Source organism: Silene latifolia, chromosome 10 (genome assembly GCF_048544455.1).
Source record: "Silene latifolia isolate original U9 population chromosome 10, ASM4854445v1, whole genome shotgun sequence".
NCBI lineage: Eukaryota > Viridiplantae > Streptophyta > Magnoliopsida > Caryophyllales > Caryophyllaceae > Silene > Silene latifolia.
The window spans coordinates 32,015,937-32,030,692 of NC_133535.1; positions in this window are offsets into that span (position 1 = coordinate 32,015,937).

Below are 14,756 nucleotides of genomic sequence, written 5' to 3' on the forward strand. Positions count from 1 at the left end.
CGCCATTCTTGAAGAAATCCGTCTTTGGGAACTCCGGAATGAATAAAATTACATAATAAATTACATAATTTCCTATTATACATTTGTAACTAAAATAAAATAAATCTATTAAATTACAAAACGGTGATACGAGATCACAATAAAATTACAACCGAATTGATATTCCCATACATTTCGGGAAATACCAATTAAAATCTAAGGCCATACTAAGTAAAATTACATAATTCAAAAATTACATAAATTAAAATTATGACAATCATAAAGAAAATACAGCATTATAATATATATGAACATGCTCAATTTTATGCTAAATCGCCTTTAATTAGCCAATATCGTATATTACTTGGTTTTTACGGATTTGCGTGATTTTAATATTTTATAACCACAAAAATTACATAAATTCATATTTATGCATAAGTTAATTATCCTAACCTCCTAGAACTCAAAATTTAGTCTTCACTAATAATTTGACCATAATTAACTCATATTTATAAAATTGTTCATTAAAGGACTAAAAATTACAAAAATAAGCTATAAACTTCAAATAAATCACAAAATTTCAAATAAATTCAAAATTTGAAATTTAAACTCATGAACATTCTGGAAAAATACCATGACACTCATAATGTTCAAAACCTTAGGTCAAAAATATCGAAATTTTTCCGGAAAAACAATGTTGCGGTTTATCGGTTTTAACTAAAATAATCATAAAAACATGTGAAAAATTATGTTCATCAACTTTTCAATTTTAGATCTGAAAAAGATAATAAAATGCAATATTGGACATTTTTCCTTAGTCATAGATTATGTTTTATTAATTTTTCACTAATAATGTCACTATTTATGCTATTTTTCTTCAAAAATCCATAAATCATGCAAAAAGACTTCATTATAGCCCATTATTTTACACACATCTTGTAAAATTGCATGTAACAATATAATAAATTTCTATGACCAGATTCGAAATTTATCTCATATTATCCTATTTTTCACCTAAATCCGAATTTAATAATGAAAAATCCATTTTTCGAGCATAACAAGTCCAAAAATTATGAACATTTACAGGTTATCTCAAAATAATATATGTGACAACATATCCAAAAATCACTGGAAAATTCGAAGTATAGCTAATTTTAGACCGAAAATGACATTTTTACTCATAAAATCACATTTAAATGCCATTATTGTATAATATGAACAATAAAAATCCGTAAATTTAACCAAAAAATCCTAAAACATTTTAGGACCAGAAATTTTAACATGCATGAATTAATTTCGTGATATATCATAATAACACAAATTTTACAAGTTTTATATGTTAATCTTTATAACTCGGAAAAACTTTTAACCGATTTGCATGCAAACAACCATGGCTCTTGATACCGATTGAAGGAAAAGTAGATCTATATACTTACATATTCATATATGTTTTAATTTAATTTGTCATAAAATTAAAGATGGATCTTATGCATGCAAACATTAAAACAAAATAAGGAAGAAACATTGTTCTTACAATGGGATTTTCGGTTAATAGGGCACAAGAGAGATCACCTTTCTCTCTTGTTCTTGTGCTTTCCTTTAATGGAAGAACTAAGATCCAAGTGTAGGATCTCTCCCAAAGCTTAATACCCAAGACTTACTCTTAATTAAAATTAATATTATAAGAACTAGTATAATATTAATCTTGTAGAAAATGACCCAAAAATATTATATAACACTTAATATTTTCGGTTTATAGAAGAGGAAGAAGGAAGCTTATTATCTCTCTAGAATTCTTATTTTAGATGAGTGAAAAGTATGAATGAATAATACAATAACATTATTGTATATTAGGTAAAATTAAGAGGAAAAACCAAGTGGTTTTCCTCTTCTCAAAACCGGGTGGGCTAAGGGGTTGGAGGGAGCCAATGCATGCACTTGTTTATCTTCACAAGGTAAACTAGGGTTGCATGGCTACTTAGGCAAGTAATCATTATGTTTACCACTAAAAATATAAACACAATATTTAGCTTAAAACTCCTCCAATTTTCGGCACATTGGATAATATGGGATCCATTTTATTTTTGTCAATTTGTCTTATGTCACATGTCATATGTCACATAAATTTGTTATGTATTTTTAACATATTAAAAATCAACGTATTAATAAAAATACGTCATATACAAAAATCGACTTAGTAATTCATAATTACTTGTACCAAAATAATTTACCAATTTATAAATCACAATAATTTTTATTTATAATAATTCATTCAATTCAATTGTTACCTTAAACAATTATTTCATCCGAGTAATGATACGATTCAATTACTCAGACCGTATCTCATTTAATCACATTTCAATGTGATACGTAAATTTTACTTCCAAAATCGTCCGTCAATTTTCAAGTAATTTAATTAACTCGTAACATTATACGATTAATTAAATGATCAATTAAGAGCGTTGCCCTATAGGTATGACCCAGGGGATCAACTGATCACCACCGTCGCACGACAATAATGTCAAACTCTAGTCAGCCAATCATTACCGATATATGTTGATCAGTTGACAGTAAAATATTACTTCCAAATTGTATTCTTTATAATGAGATTTAAACATGTGATCATCATGATCAACAGTCGTGATCGCATTATTGTCGGAGGACACATATTCCAACACGACTATCGGGGAGGGTAATTTAAAGTCCATTAGACTACGTAAGGAGGCTCGCCAGCCATATGAAGAGACCATACCTGAGATACCCCTGGGTGAAACGGGACTGAAGACGCTTCGGCGAAACTCTTTGGTCTGAAGATAACTCGGTGTCTGAAGGCATTAGGGGTCACAGGGATTCTGAAGAAACTTCTTAACACTTCTGAAGATTAACTCTGAAGGCTATCTCTCTCTAAAGGAAAGGATGAAGGAAGGATTATACCAATGGACTGAAAGGGGTTGTCTGAAGGATTAAGGTAAGTTTCTGAAAAATCTGAAGGGTTTATCCTGAAAAGGGTTACCTAAGAGATATGAAGGTTCGCCTGGGGAATAAAATGATGATTTTGGGAAAGACAGCAGGACACAGTCTGGAACTGCTGGGAGAAATCTGTTTGTGTTCAGCTTCAAACAAACTTCGGAAGAATTTGGGGTTGATGTTGATCTCCATGTCTCGAGAGGAAGTGACTGTCGGTCGTGAATTCTCGCTGGGGAACTTAATCGGGAATTGATCTCCATATCTCGAGAGGGAAAGTCTATCTGTGCACTCTCGCTGGGGGAACTTCATGAAGGCGTGTCGAAACACCTGTCAAAGAAGGAATGCTCGTTGTGACAAGCTAGGTCTTGTGTAAGAAAATAAGGCGATAATTTGTTGTTGGCTTGGAGGATGCAGATCTGGGCGAAGAACATACGTCAAACGGACCAAATACGTAATGTAGCATCAAGGAAGAGGCGCACCAAGGATGGCCCCACAAAAATAACGAACTCATAACGAATTTTTGAAAATTCGTATGAAGGGAAGCTGAGGAAAAGGCACAAAAAGAGCTGCGTCCCTTGGAAGAGGCGCAGCACCTGTTGCGTCATTTCCTGAGCGTGTCTTTTCTGCGTAAAAGCCCAATGAAACAAGGGTTTCATTTCATTTATTCGAAACACAAAATCTCAATTACTCTCTTGAATTCCAACCATTTCCGTCGAAATTTGATCCAAAAACTTGCGTTTGCCATGACTAATCGAGGTATGTGTATCAATCTTGCATTTATCTTCCGTATTTGCTCAAATGGGATCGACAAAATTAGGGTTTTCGACCCTAATTAGTCGAAAATTTGGGGCTTTTCCGCCAAATGATTTTGCCTTGCCAAATTGATTTTGTAAACGGCCAATTGGTAATATAAGGATCATAACCATGTATTTGTTTCGAATTTTCGTTGAGTTTGAGCATTTGAGTGAAATTGAGACGGTTTCACAGCTAAACCGTAAATCGTTTCGAAAATGGCCTTAGGATTGCCCGCTTGTGACGAAGCATGATATTTGGAATCCTTGTGTGATGTGTAAACTTCCTAGCATCTCGGAATTTTGGTTTGTGACGGCTTTTTCAGGACACTTTTTGGGGCATAATCGCCGTTATAACGAAATGCTGCTGAAATTCCGACTCGAACCCATGACTAGGCTTTAACTTAGGCTTGATTTGACCCAAATTATCACATGAGCGGACGGGTTTGTGGAAAAATTGCCAAAGATGGCAAGAAAAGAGCGATTTCGGAGCTCCGAAAACTCGAAAATCCCCTAATCAAGGCTTGCCGTCACTTGACGCGGCCTAAATTTACCTTATTTTTGCAGGTGACGAGGCTTCTACGTCTGGGAGGGCTCCCATGGACAAAGACAGTGCTGTCGACCCTTCTCAGGTGCTTGAGGAGGCGTTGGAGGAGGCTTTCACCGCTGCGGTGGTGGCTGCTGAGGACGAGTCCAGGAGGAGGAGGCTGCTGAGGAGAAGGAGGCCCCGAGACGGGCCAACATTGGATGAGGTGGTTGCCGGCAGGGAGAACTGCGTGGGGGCGACACACGGGACGAGGGCACTTGCTGCGGGGTCGCGGAGGGTCACCTGTCCTACAGGACGGTGAAGAGCGTGGTAAATAGGATTCATAACTCTTCATTCATCTTCTTTCATTTCTGTTTGTCATTCCTTTTCTCCTTCATTTGAGCTAAAGATAGCTTTTGTTTCAAATCAACATAGGAGGCCGAGAACATCAGGTCGTTCTCGGGCTACACGACAGCGATGGGGTGCTATGAGAGGCTGTCGGCTGAGGAGCGGGCCATGATCAAGCGGGGAGCGTTCGGCGCCTTGGTGCAGGCCTAGAAGGATATTGCGAGGAGGAAGCTTCGGGCTAACCTCAGTCTCATCCGAGCGTTCTCGGACCGGTTTTGGGACACGACCTCCACGTTTCACAAGCCTTTTGGTGAGGTGGGGGTCACGTTGGAGGACTACGGCATGATTTCTGGTCTGCCGTGTGGGACTGAGGTGGTGGAGTGGCCGGAGACAGCCATGAGGGTTGACTCGGCGGAGGCCAGGAGGTTGATCGGCTGGAAGTTAGCGCCGAAGGCGGCTGCGGTACCTGGCTTGGTGCCTAGTTCTTACGTGCAAGACTACTTCGTGAGGAAGACCCCGACGTTGGTGGTCATCGAGGGGAGAGAGATGGCTCATCCTCCCTGCACTGCAGAGCAGAGAGTCCGCTTGTGGCTCTGGTGGTTTCTGTCTTCGATTTACCTCGGAGACAAGGGCGAGAGGCTTTTGACGAAGCTTCTTCCCTTTCTTTCTGAGCTGAGCTCCCTAGGCCGTTGGGACTGGGTCACTGCTGGTTTTGCGGTCCTCATCCGCTTCATGAGGGCCATGTTTCGTCCGGAGTTGATGGAGAAGGGAACTTCTCCTGCTGCTATCGGCCCTGGACTGTTGTTGGAGGTATGAACCTTCACTTCTTCTCATGAAAGATCATCTCTTTTTCTTGTCAAATCATGAAAGATCGTTGTTGATTATCTTGATTTACAAGCGTGGGTGTACTCCTACTTTCTGAGCCTCGCGCCCAAGAGGACGAAGCCGGTGGAGAAGGCCTATCCCGTCGTGAGGGATTGGGTGATGTGCCGCACGAGGAGTCGGCGTTCCTTTCACGATGTCTGTCGGCGGGAGGTGAACGCTCTTCAGTTGGACGGCGTGAGTATTTGTCTGTCTCTACTTTCAATTTCTTTTTTTTAGAACTGATCATAAGAATGACCTATCGTTTGCATTTCTAGTGGGTTCCTAGGCCTTGGGAGGAGTACGCTGGCGCTCCTCCTTTCGTGGCTGAGGTCCTTCGACCTAGGAGCTCGAGCCGGCTGCTGCTGAGGACGTCGATGGGTCCTGTGTGGTACCTGGGTGAGCGCTTGGCTCGACAGTGCTCTCGGGATGTCTTGCCGGTTCCCATCATTCCTCCTCGGACGATGTTTAGGGAGCCTTCCCAGGCTGAGAGGGAGACTGACTTGGATGGCGTTGGTGGCGACGCCCTCCTCCTTCCTGGTGAGGACTACTCGGCATTTCTCTACGGGAGGTTGGCGTACTGGCCGGTTGTGGTAAGTGCTTTGCCCTCTTTCATTTTGATTGTTTGAGCATATGATGAAAGATCATCGGTTAACGGAAATCATCTGACTTTGCAGGAGGTCGAGGCGGCGGGCATCGAGCCCCCAGAGTACCCCGAGACCCTTGAGTACACCGACACGACGGGGATGACGACAATCTTCGAGCTACGTGACTTTGACGTGGCGGTGAGAGATGCTGGCTTAGACGATTGGCAGCATCTGATTCGGAGGGTGAGTCTTCTAGCCTGTATAGTTTTCGTGTAAGAACACATTTGTTCACATTTGCTCAATTGCTAAACATTTTTCCTTTTATAATGCAGGTCGCGCCATCCCGGTTCGTGGCTTTGTGGAGGGTAGCCAACCGGCTGCGGGCTACTGCCGTCGAGGCACTTGCTGGTGGCCGAGGACGTCAGGTACGAACCTTCCGTTTACTTTATTTTTGAGTTTTCTAATTTTTCTTTATGCTTGAAATGATTGACATGAGTCAGCTTTGTTGTTTGCAGAGAGAGCGCGAGCTGGAGCGAGAGCTTGCCCAGTCCCGAGAGGAGACGGCTCGCTTGCTGAGGGAGCTTGAGGTTCACGACGCCGAGGTTGCTGCTCTCGAGGCGAGAGATGCTGAGCTAGATGGCGACCAGCAGTAGCTTCCGCGTTGCTTCTTGTTTTTGGCTGTATTTTTGTACATTTATACATTTTTTGGACATTTGGATCTTGTTTCGGGGCTCGAGCCCCCAGTTTGGTGTACATATCCCTTTTTTGGTTGTATATATGATGGCCTGGGTGCCGTTGCTGCTGGGTTGCTTTGTTTGTACCTGCAGGTTAGCTTTGAACAGGTTGAGTAGTTGACGGTTTATGCCGTCATGCTGCCGAAATTTACACAGAAATCACACAGAACATATATTTGTACATATGGCCTAAATTAGCGCAAAACAATGACTCAGAAATGCAAAAAAGTATGACCAAAGATGAAAATGCAAAAATTTGGTCGAAAATGGCAAAAATTTGGTCGGAAATGACCGGACGGTAGAGAGGGTTACTCCCTAAAAAAACAAAAAATAAAAACATATAAGTTTGAAATGGAGAATGAAATGATTCTCCCCAAAAGGAAAAAAGCAAAAGAGAAATGTAAAGTTCGAAAAAAATGATATAATTGAATATCAAAATGTAAAAAAGAATAAATTAAATTAAATTGGTGAAATGATTCCTGAAAAAAAAAATTAAAAAGAAATGTATAAGTGTGCTAAAATGACGAAAATGTCGATATCGTCTCGAGATGCGTGCCCGCGGATTTAGGAAACACGAAATATGGTAACCTGACGCATTTACCAAAATAATAACCCGTATGAATAGGAAATTATTCGTTGAAGAATTTAGGAAAGATCCAACGCGGAAAATCGCAGAAAAAGAGCCGAGGAAGAGGCGCAGCAAGAGCTGCGTCCCTTCGAAGAGGCGCAGCACCTGCTGCGCCTATTCCCCAGTGCGTCCGTTCTGACGGATTTTAGGAAACAGCTTTTAGTATAAATAAAGACGTCGAAGGAGGTTTTATTCACATAATTCTTCCGTATTTTTTCGTCTTATTACACAAAAACTCCCAAAATAAGCCTACATCATGAATACTCTTGAAATTCGTCTAAAAGAGTGGACAAATGAGTTCTCTAGTGTGGAGAAGTATGACATGGGTGCTTATAATTTTGGAGCACTTTTGAGCTTGAAATTGATCATGGTAGTCAAATCGTTTCTCGATGCTTGTCTTGACTATTGGGACCCTAGTCATCACATATTTGCCTTTCCTGGAGGAGACATTTGCCCATTTCCTGAGGAGATTGCTGCGATTAGTGGTTGGGATCTGGAACATTTGCCTGCTATTCCCTCCACTTCTCAAGGGTATAAAAATAAGTATAGAGACTTGCTTGGATTGGCCAGAGTTAATGTTGGCCGTCTTGTGACCTCTAAAGGAGTGCGAATGTTGGATTTCATCGATCGCTTCATCAATAAGGCTGATCCTACTGTTTCTTATGTTGCAAGGCGAAGGGCATTCGGGTTTTGCCTACTGCATGTATATGTCCTTCAACGGCATGTTGATGATGACATGAGGGGCGACCCTCGTCTTTTGAGCCTGATTGAGCAAATGGAGCTACGCAGGAGCCCAGCTTGTCTGTGTTTAGGAGAGATCCTATTGGGCTTGAATAACAGGAAAGCCAACCGCGACCTATCGTATTTGGGAAGTCCCATTATTTTGCAGGTAAAAGAGTACTTTTCTTTATTTTTCATTTTCTTTTTCGTTTTTTTTTTTCGTTTTTTTTTTGTTGTTGCTAACACCCGCTTTTGGTAAGTCTGGCTTATGGAGCGTCTTCGATTGATCGAGCCCCCAATTATTGTTCCTTCTTACCATGCTCGTTCGATTGCAATGAGGACCAGGCTTTACATGGTGGACTTCACTCGAGTGTGCAACTACTGGGAAAACAAGTTGAAAAGTGAAGATGGCCCCTTAATTACATGGATCGTACCATGGTGGCACCTCAAATCTGTTACTGGAGTATCTTCCCTGGATCCTATCCGAGCTGTTCGCATTCCCGGCTTGGAATTTATGATATGCATCTTCCCGGAGAGGTTGATGAGGCAGGTTGGATTGAAGCAGATGATCCCGAAGCTTGACACTGTCCCGCAGACTGCCGTGGCGCTTACTACGGAGAGTCGATGAGAATGGGCCATCAAATGAGCTCAGAGGAACATTTGGTTCTTGAATTCTTCTGCCAGTGCTCTATGGGTGTCAAATTCCTATATGCGATGGAGGAAGGCTGCTACTCCAGAAGAGCGCGAGAGACTGAGGAAGCCTGAACTTGTTGACTACAAGGTTCGCGAGATGGAAAAGGAGAAGGAGAAGCACCTGACCGAGGGAGAGGAAGAAGCCGGGTTTCGAGTTGTTCATCCTTTGAAGAAACCGAAGACTTCTCCTGCCGTCGAGATGGTGGTTGGCAAGAATGGCAAAGCGAGACCACGAGAGAGACCATTGGTGATTAGGTCGGAAGTGGCGCAGAAGCGTCCGGCTCGAGGTCGCGACAAGAAGTATGATGAAAATGACAAAGGCAAAGGGAAAATGGAAGAGTAGCCTATGTCTCTTATTATTATTTATTGTTATTATTATTGTAATAAGAAGGTGGGGTTTTTAGAATCCTAGCCTATTTATTTTTATTATGATTTTATTATGTAACGTATTATTATTATGAAACGAAATAAAAGAGGTTAATTGGTTATGAAACCGTTGTGGTTTTCTTTTCATTATTCTTGTCGAATTTCAAATGCATTTGCAAATGTCCTTCTATTTACATTTAAAGCGATTAAGTGGGTTGTATCCCGTGAACGATTGCCTACGTATTCATTAAAAAAATAAAATCAAACCCTTGCGCGTAGTTCGAGTAAATGTAAAAGAATAAATGTTCTAAGCAAGAGCTTGTAATGAACTTAGAAAAATAAGCATGTGCTTTACTTACTCCGAAAATGCAATTTAGTTTGTTTGATGATATGAGAATGACAAATTGTCAAAATGCAAGAGCAAGATGACATTAGCTTGATTCAGCTTGGCCAGGGGCCGTTTATTTCGTGCCACAGGAGCGACACGTGAGGTCACGCGAGGCGCATTTTTGCTCCTATTCTAGGCATAGTAACGTTTCAATTGGTCAAGGTTCGTTAGGTTGGCAAATTCGTTCCTGTTTTGGCAGGGATTTCACTGATCTAGGATATCCTGCCAGGGATTTATAAGTAGGGTGATCTAACTCAAACAACTCGCCTGACTAGTATTGTTAAGTGAAATAACAACTAATAAATAATGACACAAAGATTTTATACGTGGAAAAACCCTAGGAATAAGGGAAAAAACCACGGACACCAAGCCAGGAGTGATTGTTACTATGATTTTAGATAGCCTGACAGAGTATTCGTATATCAGGCGTGATAGGCTAAATTATATTGCTTACGAATACAAAAGTGTATGTAAGAATGAGGGTGTGTGTAATGATCCTTCTGATTTCATCTTCTCTTCTATTTATACTTATTCTTCTAGCCTCCTCTTCTTTCGTTTAGGGTTTCCTGGTAGATAGGGCTTGTGCCCTATTTACCCGGAGGTGGTTGCCATCTTATTTGGCCGTGGCTTTGACTGCTTCCTGTATCTTTTCCTTCTTTGAATTGGTCTTTCTTTTTTGTAGGGAATATATATAAACTGCCTGTTTGTCGCCTGCAATAGCCTGGTGCTTTTCCCTTTCAGGCTACTGGTTATCTTTCGCCTGTCTTTCATCAACTCATGTTTGGTGCCTGTCTATACTTGATCAATGTCTGGTTTCAGATGTCTTTTGCTTGGAACTCGGCTTTGGCTGTTGCCTGACCTATGTCAGGTCAGGCAGGATAATTTTGGGCCCAACAATTGCCCCTTATCTGCTTATTCCATTATTGGGTCTGGCCAGGAATAAGGAGATAAAAATTTGGGCCAGGCGAAGGATTTGTTTAGGGATTCTTTATCGGATTAGAATTAGTGTTTGGTTCAACTTCTTGTAACGGTTACTTGCCATAAATAGGGTAGGTTCACAAAACCCTAGGAGAGTCATGATTAGTCTCTACCACTTGCTTTTCTAGCCGTTTTAGATTTGCGGCTATAAATATCCAGCCTTTGCCGTGTTTGTCTTCACATTCCAATCTCCAATTTTCTACTTTCTCTTTCTAAAAAATTCTCTCTTTGTAAAAATTCATTTTCCAGAAAAATAAGATATGGCTGGTGGTAGGAGAAGGACAACAGCTTCCAAAGCTCCTGCTGAGGCTGAAGAAGTTCCTGTTGAAGTTGAAATGGTTTCTGCCGAGGTTGAGAAGGTCCCTGATATCATCCCTGAGGATGATGTGGTGGAGGTTGTTGCTGCCCCAGAGATTCTGTCCATGTCTTATAAGGGGGTTGAATATACTCTTATTAGGGCTTTAGCGGCTTCTTTTCATGAAGCCAATCAAATAAAACCAGCTTTTGAGCATTATATAAAGGGCAGGGGCCTTATTCCTCATGGGGCTGAGGTTTGGATTCCTGAGAGCGGTCCGGTCAGGGCTAATTGGAGTAGTCCAGGCTGGTTCTGTATCTTTGAGTGGGCATTTAGGGGTGGCTGTCAGCTTCCCCTTTCTCCTTTCATGGCTGAGGTGATTAGGGCTATCAGGGTTCCCCCGTTTTAACTCATGCCAATGGTCTGGAAAATTGTCCATTCTGTTAAGCATTTGTGTTCTAAGCATAAGTTGGTTATTACCCTGGATGACTTCAAGAATGTCTATCACTTGAAGAGTCATTCTACTGGAAAGTTTAATTTTCGAGTCAGGTCGAAGATGGCTCACCTGATTACCAACTTTGATTCAGGGGATAATAAAGGATGGGCTCAAACCTATGTGTTTATCAAGGCTGATTCAATTGCCCCTGACCTGGACTATCTCAATTACCCAGCTGTTGAAGGAGGTAATTTTCTTTCCTGTATTATTTTTGGTTTGGCAATAATATGTTTTGGAGAGTTTACTTACTTTGCCCATGCCTACTTGTAGTAAATGATTGGGTAAATGATCCTGATGCCGACGGGTCGGCTGACCGGGTAGCAGCGTTCATGGCATTGCCTGAAGAGGAGAGGGCGTGGCCTGCCTGTCTGGGGCAAGCTTCCATGCCTCGTTTTAAGAAGGCCAAGTTGAGTACATATAAGCCAGTGAAGAGCACTAAGGTTCCAGGGGCGTCTTCGTCAGGGACTAAGTTCGTTTGCTTTCTTTTGTCATTCTATTTCTTGTATTGGACACGTGTTTATATTGCTGATTTAGAAACTCGTCGTGCAGCTACCAGGGCTTCTGCCAGGATTGCTAGCTTTGGTCTGTCTCTGGTGAAGGCAGGGGTCTCTCAAATAACAGGGGAGAAGTCAAAGAGCAGTGAGGCTACGGGAAGTGATAGTGATGTTCAAATTCAGGAACCTGTGCAGGGGGTTCAGTTGGCATCGCCTGAGAAGGTTGTGGATGAGAGTAACCGTCCTGAGAAGAGGAAGAGAGTGGATGAGTCTTCAGGAGGGGTTCACGAGGTCAGTGGGGTTAGGGCTCGTATGGATGAGGTCCAGTTTGCTAAGGAACAAATTCAGGCTCAGGCTTTTGTGGTTGATGATCCCTACTTCAAGTATCAGGTAGAGGATGCTTCTGCCCGTGCTTTGGCTGCTATGTACCGTTCCAAGGACTATGCTGCTAACCTGATTACCATGCTTCAGGAGGTATATATTCTTTGTTTTTGGCTTGTTTATTATGGATATTTGTGTGTGTTTTCTTTTTTGTGGCTTAGATAGGCATTTTTTTCTTTGTTAGAATGTCAATGATATCTTTGAGGAGCACTGTCAATCGGAATCAGTCCACACCTAAAAAATACCCCCTGACTCGGGAGGTACAAATCTTGAAAAAAGATGCTGAAAAGTTTAAGGCTGAGTTGGAGGTGTCTAAGGCTGATAATCACTCTTTAAAGGAGGATAATGAGGCAGGGAAGGCTCGGTTAGTGGTGGAGTCTTCTAAGCTGAAATCTGCTCAGGATGCTCTGAAAGCTCTTCAGGTTAAGTTTGATATTGCCCAGGAAGAATTGAAGGCTGAAAAGCAGGCTATGCAAGTGCAGTTGAAGGTGAATGAAGAATTGGCTGTAGAGAGGGATGAGGTTCAGGCCAGTACAAAGATGCTTTGCACCGTATTTCTTTGGCAAGGGTCGTGTGGATGCCATGAAGGAGCTGTTGAGGTCGGCCTTTTTGGAATCCCGATCGGGAGTTGGTGATCTTAATACCACTTATCCTGAGCTCTGTAAACTACATGCTGATGAAGAAGTGGATTCTCCACCATCCAAGGGAAAGAATAGTGATGATGAAGGGGAGGGAGATGGAGAAGAGGAGGCTGCTGATGAGGGAATTGGCTCTGCTACAGCTTCCAAGGCATGCTAGTTTGTTTTTTGTTATGTTGTTGGTTTTTGTGTCGTTATGGCTTATTCAAGGGGGGGGGGGGGGGGGGGATGTTCCCTGAACAAAAAGTTTAGAACTTGTTCTTGTTGGTTTTTTTTGGATTTTGGGTATTTCCTGGATAAACAGTTGTTCTTCCTGCCTGGGAAGGGTATATTCCTGGGTAGGTATTAATATATATATCCTTTCTTCTCTTGATTTTCTTGCTGTGCTTGACTAAATTTGTACCTGTACATTCATGTGGTATTTTTCTGTTAGAGTAATGCCTGTCAGGAGGGCTTATGACCCTCATCCCTGTGTTTATGGGGAATGATGGCACTGTTTGCCTATCAGGAGGGCTTTAAAATGAGGGTGGTTGCCGGTCAGGAGGGCTTATGGCCCTCAGCCTGTCAGGAGGGCTTATTTTGACAAGTACTCTGGTCTATTCCACCATTGTACTTGCCTTTTTATGTACTGAGCTCAGTTTAGTTTTTAGGTCAGGCAGGCAGGTGCCAAATTGTAGGGCATTTTAGAAATGCTATTCAGGTTGGGTGCAGTGGCCCTCAATCCTGAACATTTGTTTAAGCCTAAAATGTAGCATATAACGAGTGAAGAGAAGGCGTAAAACAAGTTTTCAGGATTGGGATAAAGTTTTAAATAAAGCTAAGAATAACAGGTAGGCAGTTTAACACATAGCAGGAAGTTCCATTAACACGTATATATAGTAGGTAGGTTTACCTGTTTCTTAGATATGAAATAGTTTTAAGTGGGAAATATTCCAGGATCTGGGGATCATTTCTCCTTCCAAAGTTTGTAGCCTGTAGGCTCCTTGTCCTACTATTGAATCAATTAGGTACGGTCCTTCCCATGTAGGGGAGCGTTTGCCTGCGTTTTTTTCTCTGGTGTTGGGGAAGACTTTTCTTAGTACTAGGTCTCCTTCTTTGAATACTCTGATGTTAACATTTTTGTGGTAACTTCTGGCGACTGCCTGTTGATAGGAGGCGATCCTGACTTTGGCTGCATCCTTTAGTTCTTCTGTTAGGAGCAGGTTATCTTGCAATATGGGCATGTTCTCTTCTATGGTGTTCAAGCTGCTTCTGGTGGTTGGCACATGAATTTCTGCTGGTATTACTGCTTCACAGCCATAGACCAGGGAATATGGTGTCTGGCCTGTGGCTGTTTTGGGTGTGGTCCTGTCAGCCCACAGGACTAAGGGGAGCTCTTCTGCCCATCTTTCTTTTCTCCTTTTCAGCTTTTTCTTTAGGCAGCTGATTACTACTTTGTTGCTTGATTCTGCCTGACCGTTGGCTTTTGGGTAGCCTGGTGTAGATGTAACTAGGTTGATATTCCATTGTGCACAGAAGTTTGCTGTTCTCTTTCCCACAAATTGTGTACCGTTGTCACGAGACTATTTACAAGGTATTCCATATCTGCATATGATATTCCTTTTGATGAATGATATGACATCCTTTTCTTTGACTTGCCTGTAAGAGTCTGCCTCTATCCATTTGGAAAAGTAGTCAGTCATTGCTAGCATGAAAACTTTTTGTCCAGGCGCTTGAGGTAATTTGCCTACTATGTCCATGCCCCATTTCATGAATGGCCAGGGGGCTGAGATGGAATGTAGTAGCTCTGATGGTTGGTGGATATAAGGGGAGTGGATTTGGCAGGCTTCACATTTGGAGCTATATGCTATGCAGTCAGCTCTCAGGGTTGGCCAAAAATAGCCTGT